At 35.3% G+C, this 13,342-nt stretch overlaps 1 long non-coding RNA gene across 7 annotated transcripts in view; it reads left to right on the forward strand.

Moving 5' to 3' along the window:
- The window catches only part of LOC121474833, a 130,642-nt gene extending 118,109 nt beyond the window's left edge, over positions 1 to 12,533 (forward strand). For all 7 annotated transcript variants that reach the window (XR_005983544.1, XR_005983546.1, XR_005983550.1 and 4 more), the window contains one exon: positions 3,996 to 12,533. This is a non-coding gene — a long non-coding RNA (uncharacterized LOC121474833). The remainder of the gene's footprint in view (positions 1 to 3,995) is intronic.
- Positions 12,534 to 13,342: the final 809 nt, after the last annotated feature.

The following is a 13,342-nucleotide window of genomic DNA, read 5'->3' on the forward strand; positions in this document are numbered from 1 at the left end:
CTTCCAATAAATTTTTAAAAATCATGATAGAAATTAAAATATTTAGAGCTAAAGATAATAAAATACAGTAGTAGCACAAATCAAATCTTGTGGAACATAGCTAAAGTAGTACTTAGACACTGATTGCCTTAAGAAATTTTATACTAGGGGCACCTGGGTGGCTCAGTGGTTGAGTGTCTGCCCTTGGCTCAGGTCGTGATCCTGGGTACCTGGGATCAAGTCCCACATCGGGCTCCCCACAGGGAGTCTGCTTCTCCCTCTGCCTATGTCTCTGCTTCTCTCTAGGTCTCTCATGAATAAGTAAATTAAATATTTTTAAGAAAAAGAAATTTATCAGAAAGAGAGACAGAACATGAGAGACTCCTAACTCTGGGAAACGAACAAGGGGTGGTGGAAAGGGAGGTGGGCACGGGGTGGGGGTGACTGGGTGATGGGCATTGAGGGGGGCACTTGATGGGATGAGCACTGGGTGTTATGCTATATGTTGGCAAATTGAACTCCAATAAAAAAATAAAAAAAGAAAAAGAAAAAGAATTTTAAAATTATAAATTTTTATTTTTATAAGATATATTTATTTATAAATATATATAAAATATATATATTATATATAAATATATAATAAAAATATATATATAAATATATTTATTATAAGATATATATTTAAATAGAAAAGATATGATAATCAAATGTCTAGAGATTTTTTTTAATAAATGACTAATAAATGGAAAACACTGAGAAGATTCGTCAAGAAAACAAAGGGAAATTCATAAATATTGGAAATGGAAAGAGGGCAGAATGACAGAGATTAAAAGACAAATACCCACCATTTGCTTCAACATGGATGGAACTGGAGGGTATTATGCTGAGGGAAGTAAGTCAATCGGAAAAGGACAAACATTATATGTTCTCATTCATTTGGGGAATATGAATAATAGTGAAAAGGAATATTAGGGAAGGGAGAGGAGGTGTGTGGGAAATGTCAGAAAGGGAGACAGAACATAAAGACTCCTAACTCTGGGAAACAAACTGGGGGTGTTAGAAGGGGAGGAGGGCGGGGGTTGGGGGTGAATGGGTGATGCGCGCTGGTGGGGGCACTTGGCGGGATGAGCACTGGGTGTTGTTCTGTATGTTGGTAAATTGAACACCAATAAAAAATAAATGTATTAAAAAAATAAAAAATAAATAAATTTTTAAAAATAATTCAATACAATCAATTCAAAGAGAAATATTAAAACACTAAAATTAAAAAGTAAGTAATCAGTAGTTTATAGTCATCCCACAAGGAAAACAGCAAGACTAAATGATGTGACAGGCAAGGTCAACAAATTATTTTACAGCCCCTATATATGAATTCAACAAACAGTAGTTCAGAAAACAGAAAAACAAAGAATATTACTCTCCTATCTCTGACACTGGTAAAAAATTGAGATAAAAATAAGTCTCTTAGTGAAAGGAAAATTGGAGGCCAAATTCACTCTTGAACATAGATACACCTAAATAAAATACTAGCAAACCAAATCCAGCAATGAAGATAAAAGTCTGAATATCATGACTAATTTGGACTGAAACGGAAGGTTAGCATAATATAAGAAAATCAATAATTCAATACACTAACAGATTATAGGAGATAAATCATTTAATCATGCCAATAGGTGCAGAAAAAGCATTACATGATATTTAGTGGAATCCATGACTTTGAAAAATTGTAAGCACATTGGACTAGAAAGGAACCTGACAAAGTGTACCTATGGAAGCAATGGCCAGTATGTTGCTTGATGGCAAAACATGAATGCATTCCTTTCATAAGGGCACCAATAGGACAAGTACACAGGCTATCATCCTACAGAGACTAACAATTGCACAATGTTTGTCTTGCACCAAGCAGGGTTTCTACATACTTAATAGTTAGGCAGTGGATAGAGAATGTACTGGGGTTCAAAGGCCCCAATGTTAATATACTTTATCAGAGATACAAATAGCAACTGAAAAATCTTCCAGTGACATGCAAATACTAATAATATCCCTTAATAAAGCTACTTTAAGGGAACAACAACACCCTTCCAACAATCTCAGCCATGCAAAGTAAACCTTGTTTATTGTGCAAGGTTAGCAAAGCAATATTTCTGATAATAGTTTAAACTGTTGGAATTGGCTGGCTCAATATTCTAAAAAGAATGACAAGAATCTACAGTGGAACACTGAGGGAAAAAAAGGCCTGTGTGTGTGGTCAGTGCTTCCTCATCCTCTAAGGAAAAATAGCATATGTACATTGAAATATTTAACAGGTATCTAATTGTACCAGTGGATATTGTACCAGATATTTAACAGTATCTTTAAAAGGATATTGGAGGTCAAGTGTAAACACAACTGGTTAAATTTAAAACAACCAAAGAATCAGTTATTCTGAATTTTTACTACATTCCACTAACTGCCTAACCCCAGAAATGTAGCAATGATTTTTTTTTTTTTTTTTTTTTTTAGGACGTAGGTAGAAGGAAGGAAGGAAGGAAGGAGGTGGGGAGGGAGGGAGGAAATAGAAAGATTGATTCAATTACCTAAGGAAAAGTAAAACCATTTTTCTCCAATTTATTTAAATTTTTATAAGGTGTGATATTAGAGATGCTGAGGAATTTATCATATTTGGTTTGTTTCAATAAATATTTTGAGCACTTAAGATACTTCAGGTGAAGTGCTGGGCACTGGGTATAGAGATAAAAAGGCAAGAACCATTCTCTGAAGGGGTTTTGAATTTAGTGGAAACTGGAAGCATATTGCCCTCTAGGCAACCTTTAAAAAGGCATTTTACAGACATCTGAGTACAGGCCAAGAGACACTTTGAAAAATACTATGAATACTATATGTGAAAAAGTTTAATACCAAAATGAATTTTCAGTCAATATTAATATAATACACCTATGCCTGGTTCCTAATGAAGATAAACATAAAGAAAAACAATTAGAGCACAATGCAAATTAACTGATTTGAAGAAATAATTTTTAAATGATGAATCTGTAGTAGGAAAACATATCTGTATTCACTTAGTTTTTTGTAAATATATGATGCGCTGTCATAGGAGAATGTTTTTGGAAAAGCTGATCCACATTTTTCAAGCTCAGAAGCACATATCAGTGATTTGAGTCTGAGCTTAGCAATGAAGGCTCCAAGGCCTAAAAGTATAATCAATTACCAAGAAAATAATAAAAAAATAAAATAATCAGTAATGACCAAGGAAGTAAGGAAGTTTGGTATGGACTTGCTGTAGGACTTATAGAGAAAATTTTGGTAAGTTAGAGGACTTTATTGTTCTAAGCCTTAAATAGTAATAAGAGACAAAATGTACTGAGCACTTACTATGTTTCAAGCTCTATGTTGAGCCCTTGATATATATCAGTCCATTTTAATCTGATGATTTATTTTTTTTTAATTTTTTTATTGGAGTTCAATTTGCCAACATATAGCATATCACCCAGTGCTCATCCCATCCAGTGCCCTCTTCAGTGACCATCACACAGTCACCCCATCCCCCCACCCACCTCCCCTTCCACCACCCCTTGTTTGTTTCCTAGAGATAGGTGTCTCTCATGTTCTGTCACTCTCACTGATATTTCCCACTCATTTTTTTCTCCTTTCCCCTTTATTTTCTTTCACTATATTTTATATTCCCCAAATGAATGAGACCATATAATGTTTGTCCTTCTCTGGTTGGCTTACTTCACTCAGCATAATACCTTCCAGTTCCATCCACCTCGAGGCAAATGGTGGGTATTTGTCATTTCTAATGGCTGAGTAATATTCCATTGTATACATATACCCCTAATCTGATTATTTAGATTTTGGTTTAATAAATGCCTGTATGTAAATTCCGGTCAAAACATTTTTGCTTCCTGCCCATTGACCATAGCAAAGTCTAGACACTCAATCCTTTGAGTCAAAAGGTGGATTTGAAATTAATGAGATTCTCACAAACCTCTACATATACCTTCTTTGTTCCCCAGATCTCTCCGTGAGTGGACAGACAGTGAAGCCACAGCCTCAGAGATGCTGCTTGATTTTTCCTGTCCTGCTCTGATGGATCTTGTAAGAATGGAGCAAAAGCCAAAAAGTCACTTCAAATAAACTAGGACACATTCTAAGATGGTGCACTCTACTAACAAAAGAGGCATAAAGAAGGGGATATCATACTAGTGGGACTAATAATTAGAATCATCTTTCTACAAAAAAAAAATTGAAAACAGTAGTTAAAGGTACAAAGAATACATTTCCTTTGATCTACCAATTTTCATGTCAAAGAGTTTTTTCTAGTTCCATCTAAACAGAAGTATACACAAATATGTGTGACCAATAATATTCAACAGATTGTTTATAACAGTAAAAAAATGTGGAAGCAGTCAAAATTTCCAATAATGGAACAATGAGTAATTCTATCTTAGGATAGAATAATAGGTAGCTACTTTAAATACTATTATAAATAAGGGTTTCTAAGTCTCAGAATTACTGACATTTTGGACTGCATAATTCTTTGTTGTGAGAGCTGTCCTGTGCACTGTGGTACATTCAGCAGCATCTCTAGCTTCTACCCAGTGGATGCCAGAAGCAAAAATTGTTTTCAGCTGTTACCAAATGTCCTCGGGGGGTAAAAACTGCCTGGTTGGGAATCACTGTTATAGAGCAATATTTATGGTCATGGGAAAATGTCCATAATGAGCTAAAGATGAAAGAAGGAGGCTACAAAGCACTGTGACAAATATTTCTCTTTACATACACAACACACACACACCCACACACACACACACACACATGCATGCATGCATGCAGAGAAAGACAAGAAGAAAAAGAGAGACCGTTTTTTTTAAAAAAAGAAAACTGCAGGGACAGTCACCAAAGTATTAATAAAAATTATTTCTGGCTAGAGAGATTGTAGTCTGTCTCTCTTTCCATTCTTCAGTGTTACCTAAATTTTTGGAGTTGAAGTTTTACTCCTTTTTATAATAAGGAACAAAATGAATAGCCTTTATAAGCATCATTATAAAGGCCTTTATTATCAACATGACAGTGTATCTGCTTCCGAAACAAAGGATTGTCACTGACTAAGGAATGCAATGTAATTAGACATTTTCCAGAAGATCCTCAGCTGCAGGGATTAAGGAAGGTCTAGAGACAACAAGAATGGGTCTTCCTTGGTGGGCATGTCCTCCTCACCAAACCAAGCCCTCAGTCTACTTGCTCAATGTTGTTTGAAATTTTAAGATTCCAGGTGGAATCAGCCCCTGGTCAATTTGCAATAAGTAAACAGAAAACTAACATTCCTGTGATGCTGTGCTTAACAAATTTACTCTCCATGAGTGTTTGTGTGTGAAGAATATGAAAAGGAAAGAAGCCATAGTTACCTATGAAACATCTGGGTGTGAAGATCACAGGCACCAGTCCATTTCCTCACATTTCCCAGGCTTCAATTTTCTCATCTGTATGCACAAACACACACACAAACAGTTCCAGAGAAATCTTTAGTTAGTAATAAAGCCACTTATTACCAGAGGTGGAAGAGGTGGGTCTGAATAATAAAGGTCCAGACTCTGACTTGAAGAAGGGGCATGGCACCCACAGTTATGCTGACAGGATTGTGCTATCCTTCATCTTCTCTCTGGCACTTCAATGTGAAGTTCTTAGATTAGTGTTGAGGTGACAATGTGCTACTAATAAAGAGAAGCAAAAGTATGCACAAAGATGCAGTCAGGGACAAGACCAAACCACATATTTTCCCATTCTACCCTGCCTGGACCAAAAACCGACATACAGCTGGTCCTGCTGTAAATAAGTCTTTCTCAGAAAGGTTCTCCAGAAAGCAACCACTGCATGCAGAAAACCTACCTAAATGTAAAGCTTCAAAGTAATTTCCACAAAACAAATATTTACTCTAAAATACCTAAGTTTCTAGTGAAATAAGTTATACTAGACTGTGATGATTCTTCTCTGAGTAACTTTTAAAACCAGTATGTAGACAAAAGGGAACTCTTGTATACTATCAGTGAGAATATACATCGGTTCAGCCACTATGGAAAACTGTATGAAGATTCCTTAAAAAACTAAAAATAGGACTACCATACAATCCAGCAATTCTACTTCTGAGTAAATATGCAAAGAATTAAAATCAGACTCTTGAAGAGAAATTTGCATTCCCATGTTCACTAAAGCATTAATCACAATGGCCAAAACATGGAAGCAACTTAAATGTCCAACACAAAAATGCAAAAAAAAAAAAAAAAAGATGGTACATATATACAATGTATATGTTTATCCAGCCTTAAGAAGAAAGAAGTTCCACCATTTGTGACAACACAGATGAACTGGAGGACATTAGGCTAAGTGAAATAAGCCAGGCAGAAGGATAATTGCTACATGACCCCACTTATATGTGAAATCTAAAATAGTCAAACTCACAGAAGCAGTGAGTAGAATGGTAGTTTCCAGGGCCTGGAGAAAAGGACAAATGAGCAGTATTAGTAAAAGTATAAAGTTTCAGTTATACAAGATGATACGAGATGCTATATAGACCTACTGTACAGCATAATGCCTATAGTTATCAATGCTGTATTGTATGCTTAAAATTTTGATGAGTGTAGATCTTATGTTAAGTGTTATTATTACAAAATAATATAAACAAATAACTACAGTGGGAGAAAAAGAAACAACCCAGGATTCTTAGACAACATGACCGAACATTTTTCAATGTTGTCAGTTTTTTCCTTTTTAAGGACAAACTTTCTCTGGATCTCTGACTGCAAAAAAAACTATTTTTACTTATTTATATAAAGGTAAAAATATGTTTTACCCATGAGGATAATATATGTGTTTTATATCCTATGTAATTTTTAGAAAACATGCTAGAAGACTATCTTAACTACTAGATTTCTCTTGGAAGACAAATCTTGATAAACCTTAAAGATTGCTCTATAATATTCTTAGGGCAGATTTGAGAATTACGGACTCCTTGAGGCTAGTTCCAAATAAAGCACCGAGGAAGCTTGCCAGGGGTTCTTATAGATAATGCTAAGTGGTACAGGAAGGGGAGAATTGTGTCCCTAGGTCCACTGACCCAGCGTGAAGTGTTCTATCTACGAGGGATATATCTTTGGGTCCATTTTGCAGAAGAGAGAAAGTTCAAAGTAGGATGAAGAAAGACCAAAGCTGAGGAGACTTAGTAGAAAGAATATATTTTTCTTATAATACTGTTAGAAGTGAGGCCAAATGTTTCTCAGGGGAGCCAATTCATTAGTCTGTCCATTCTTGATGAATTCAGTATGAAGATGAACACAGAATGTTCTCCACATTTGCCAAGAGAGACAAAATATTTCCCCTGCTAAGTTTGAAGGGAAGAATTAAACTCATTAAGCATTTCTAAGATCTCACTCTATCTCATTTTGACTTTGCTTCCTTCCCTGGATAGAATGACCTTCTTGAAAGCTTCTATGTACATTGGACAAAGAGGCTGAAGGGAAGCCTAGTTTTATTCTATGGAAAATGAAGTAACCTGTTAAGAGAGAGGTTGGGAGTGGTGACTAGAACCAAGTATACCAGGAAGGCTATAACTTTGTAGGGCTATCAGCTCCTTCTTAATTTGTTCAGAGCCTCACAACTCCTTGGGACCGGCAAGGTAAAACTGTATAGGGTGCTGGTGGCTTAGATCATGGCACACAGGATTTGAAGAAAAAAAAAAAAACTACACACACAGAAACATATGCACCCACTAAGCAAAAGTGTAACTAACCAAGAAAACCATGTAAATATCGAAACTTTGCAAACCACAACGTGGCAGATCACATGTTGAAAGCCAATCATAGTCAAAGACTCAAAAGTCCTAAACAGGTTTTTACTTTCTTCTCTAGCATATTCTACTAGCATTCTCAGGAATGTTGCCATATGGCCAACAACATGCAGCTTGCCAAATCATTCTTGAAGCAAAATAACAAAGAATTCATTAACAATAAAGTGACAAATATTGAATATGAAGATTACCCAGGACTGTAAATTCTCACAAAATTCACATATTTCACTTATGCCTACTTTCCCCATGGCCTCACAAAAAGAGAGAGAGAGAGAGAGAGAGAGAGAGAGAGAGAAATTAATGTCCTATAAACCAGATGTCCCAGAAAACAGGTCATCTATGCCACCAAGTATTGACCTCTGCTGAGTTTCTATCTACTACTGAAGCCTGCCTTCATGTTAGTCCATATATATTCCCCATCCTCTGCCCCAGTAGAATGTTCATCTTAAAAATCCCTTCACTTATTTTTAGCTGCTCTCATCTTTCTTCTGCTATGACATGATATTGATCTCTATGCTTTTTTTCAGCATAAAAAATAACTTTAATTCTGCTATTTACAAGATTTAATGTTTATACTTGGCAAGACTCTCCAATCTTGGCACTTCTTAGTTCTCACTCTCAAAATCACCCTCCCTACTAAGTGATGGTAGCCGTGGCCAGCTCTGTGCATCAGTGCTGCTTCTGTGGGAATCTGCCTAAATATGGCCCACCGCCAATGTGTTTGTTTCAATAGAAAGAACTCAATTAGAAAGTTTAAAACGTTGGACATGCTAGTTAACTTTCTGAGTAACTCTACTTGAATCCTTTAAATGTATTTTAAAAAATACTACATTCTGGCTACGGTTTGGAGATAATTAATTTGCCTAGTTTCCTTTATAAGTGATAAAAATGTAGCAAGAATCTAAACAGATAGATGTTGATCTTTAGGAGTTGATTAGTCTTTAACTAAATTGGTCTGCTTCTCTGTACATGAAGATAATCAGTTTTGTGAGAATTAAATGAGATGTATCTAATGCTCCTAGCACAGGTTATGATTTCTAGCAGGCACTCAAGAATATTAACTTAAATTATCTTAGTTCTTCTTCTGTATCAATTCTAATTTCTTTTCTATCTTCTCTTTTTAAGGTTTAGTCAGTTTCATTTACAGACTGTGATTCTTATCTAGAGGAGGCGTGGGCTGTCTTCTATCTTATCCTCCATGTGGTTTAGTTTTTATTATGGAATCTTTTTAATGTCAGATGTTGCTAGGCGATTTTTTCTGGTTTGATTAATTTAGTTCTAGCACAAACAAAAATATGTCCAAATGGTTTGGTCTTCACTGATGTTGCTTTTCTTCCAAAATAAATAGGTTCTACTTTTGTGTCAAAAGACTTCTGATGTGGTTCCAGACCTTTACAGAGATGTGGCTGATCACAAACTTAGTGGTTTAAGAACTTGATCACTTATTGCTAGTGTAAATACATTGAGAATGAATAACAGTAAGTGATGAAGTACTGTAAAAAAAAATAGGGAAGAAAGAAAGACCTCTAAATTAATTAGAAGGGGAAATGTATGGGCGGCAAAAAGCAGACAAAAGTGTGACTTCTTTTTGGAATTCTTTCTCTATCTATATAGTCCATGGAAAATATGACCCTCCATCTTTAGGGAGAAACTCAGGCTATCATGTAGGCAAAGATGGAAAGAGATTATTGAAATTAACCGTTCTGATAAATAATCTCCTGAGGTTTGACAAATCCACATGATTCTGGACTAAAAATTAGCAAAGCAAAGCATGAACTGCTTTATATTACATACAAAACTGCTGGATTAAGAGTACTGACTTTAGAAGATCTTTTAATATTTAATTTTGAAATGTTTTCTGATTTCCCGATTCCAGTTACCTGAGTTTATTTACATAGGCTGTGGGAAATTGCCAGGATAATAATTTTTGGTAGGAAGGGAACACTATTCAAAGTAATAGAATTTAGAACAATTTTCTTTTATCCAAGGTTAGTTTTTTAGGTAGCTTTCTATAAGTTTCCACTCTATTTTACATTCACATGAAAACGTCAATGGACTTTATGGATTTTCCAATGATGCCAAAGATACAGAAATACCCACCATGGTGGGAAGAAGGGACACAGCAGTGTTATTAAGAATCTTTTGTTATTAATAGGAATATATAAGAGGGGAATTCAGTAAAAATGGCTGGCATCCAAGTATACAGCTAATCTTTTCTTCAGTTTAAGTTGTGGATTCTAATCAGTAGCTCAGAAGGAATGAGGTTGGTGAATCTCACAGAAGAGTTTTTGAGAAACTTTTATTACACAAAAAGCTTTTGAATAAGGAAGTGGGCCTTTAAAGGGACGGCCTCTCTCAGATATTTTACTCATTTCCAGTAAGTCCTTCTCAAAAATGAACACTGCTTCTAACTGAACAATCACAGTATTTCAACACACCCAAAGCAAACTGGGTAGGGAGAGCTGAATTGTGATGAAAGCCTGTACTATTATGACCTTTCTCATGACCATAATTGATGGATGTGCCCCTGAAACACTTTGCAGGGCTGTTGATATATTTAGAAATGTGCCTGTGACTCATTATGCCCATAATTTGGCAGTAAATAGGGGCAGATTACCCCAGTGGCTATGGAGACAACTCATTGCCCAATGATGTGGTTCTTTCATATGTAATCACCTTTTGTAGAATGTACAGTTGTCCCCTTTTTGAAACTGTATAGGCTGGGCTCAGAGTTTCATAAGCTAAACTCTGTTTTTTTATCAATATAAATATCAAAATAATCAAGATAAAAATATTTCAACATCTATTCTGGTTATGAATGCAAATGAAAATACTAAGAAAAATCTTTTACCTAAAAAATTATACTGACCTTTGGCTTCTCTGGGATGTAGAAATGTGAAAAGAGTGTCACTTCTAGTCTATCAACTAGAAGAAGCTGGATAAACTATAAATCTTGACTTTTCTTGAGCCTAGAGAAGTAAGTTCACATGGTATCTAGCTAGCCTAAAGCCTAAAAGGAGTTGGGCATCTTTAAAGAGAAAGGGAATAGAAGCATGGGCTTACTAGTGAGAACAGAAGAAAGCCAGGCCTGCCATACAAGTGGGTGAGAAACATCCAGTTAAATTTTGTAATGAATTCCTAAAATCCAAGAGTAGGCCAAATGAAAATATGGAACTCCTGTAAACTACAGATGCAAGGAGAATTTAATTCCATTTCAGTTATTCTTCTCCATGACTCTATGATTCTCCATGAATAAAACAAAGAACACATTTCTTGCCAAGGGTAGCAAGAACAAAATAAAAAGCAACAGCAGTGTACCACTTTGAGAGTGTCAAGAACGAAGAGGAACCCTCTCTGAAGTGCCAGTACACAGAGAAGGTCAATTGCTAAGGGTGGAACATTAACATTAAGAACAATGAACCAGCAAACGGGACCCCACCCTAAACACAAGGTAATGCAAGAGGAATTTGTAAGCAGGGATACAGTGAATGAATGCATAGCAGCAACCAAACTCAAACCCAGCTCACTTCTGAGTAGGTTGACCTACCATCCCACAATAATAACCTAGGAGAACATAGATAAACCCATTTCCAAGCATAAATACTAATTATTTCACTCTCTACTATTCTATACATGATATGCACGATTCAGTGTAAACTTATAAGACATAGAAAAAGTAAGGACAAAACAACCCACTGATATGAGGAAAAGCAATCAACAGAACCAGAGATGACCCATATGTTGGGCCATAATATAGTGAATTAATTTAAAATCACTATAATAAACATATTAAAGACTCTATCAGGAAAGGTGGTCAACATGCATAAACAAATATTGAATTTCAGTGGGTATATGAAAACTATAAGAAGAATCAAATGGAAATGCTAGAAAGAGATTCACAGAAAGAAATATAAAAGCCCTGAATGGTCACTTATATAGACATCTTGCAGCTAAAGAAAAAACACAACAAATGTTAAGATAATTCAATAAAAATTAAACTGAGAAAGACTAAGAGAGTGAATAAAACCAATGAGAGCATCCCAGAGCTACAAGATGATATAAAATGGTCTAACATACACCAGTTGAAATCCCAAGAGAAGACACAAGAGACTGGGACAGAATAAATATTTGAAGAAATGATTGTCAAGAATTTTCCAAAAATAATGAAGGATATCCAATGTGCAGATCCCAGAGGCTCTGAGGTTTCCAAGCAGAATAAATACAATTTTTAAAAATAGACATATGTACAAGGTGTTAAAAACCAAAAAGAAAAAGAAAATCATGTAATAAGAAAGAAAAGACCACATTACATATAGAGGAACAAAGGTAAAACTGCCAACTTATCTCTCATCTGAAAGTATGAGAACAAGAAGACATGTTGAAAAGAAAATTGCAACTGAAAATTCTATATACAATGAAAGTATCCTTCAAAAATGAAGCCAAACTAAACAGTTTTTCAGACGAAGATAAGCAAATTAATTACCAGTACACAAAGCATTATCAAATATAAATGTAAAAAGTTTTTAGGCAGAAAGACTATTAAGACAGAAATTTAGATTTATACCAAGAACTAAAGATCTCTGAAAATGGTTAAAATGAAAGTAAACACAAAATATTTTTCTTCTTTTTAATATCACTAAAAGAAAATTGACTGTCTAAAGAAAAATAGTACAAATTTATCATGTGTATATAAAATATATAACAGCAAAAATCTATAGCAACAAAAACTCAAAGGCCAGGAGGATGGAAGTCAGAGTGTAATGCTGTTGATAAGGTTCTCAAACCTACACATTAAGAGGTATAACATTATAGGAATATAGACTGTAATTAATTAGAGATGTATATTGCCAAAGCTATAGCATGAGATAAAAAACATTTTTAAATGTAGTATAAATGCAGTTCAATAATGGTGGATATATATAAAATGGAGATTTTAAAAACATTCAGGGTCATGATATCGAGTCCAGCTCAGGCTCCATACCAGCATGGAGCCTGCTTTAGATTCTCTCTCTCTTTCTCCCTCTGCCCTTCTGTGCAATACCACCCACCCCCCACTGCCCTGCTTGTATGCAGGCACACTTTCTCTCTGTTTTGAAAAGAAAAAAAAATACTCCATCCAAAAACATGCAGAAAAAGAAGAAAAATGAAACAATGAAAAAATGAAATATAAAATAGCAAGCAAGATGACAGATTTTAATTCAACTACACGAATGATTATATTAAAGGAAAACGATCAAAACAAACTAAATAAACATCAGGTTCTTAGATTAGAAGAGAAAAAAAAAGCAAGATGTAAATATATATTGATTACAATAAAAATCACTTTAAATTTAAAGATTCAAATAAGTTAAAGCAAAAGTATGGGGGATCCTGGGTGGTTCAGCGGTTTAGCGCCTGCCTTAGGCCCAGGGCATGATCCTGGAGTCCTGGGATCGAGTCCCACATCAGGCTCACTGCATGGAGCCTGCTCCTGCCTCTGCCTATGTCTCTCTCTCTCTCTCTCTCTCTCTCTGTCTGTCT

Source organism: Vulpes lagopus, chromosome 13, assembly GCF_018345385.1.
Source record: "Vulpes lagopus strain Blue_001 chromosome 13, ASM1834538v1, whole genome shotgun sequence".
NCBI classification, from domain to species: Eukaryota; Metazoa; Chordata; class Mammalia; order Carnivora; family Canidae; genus Vulpes; species Vulpes lagopus.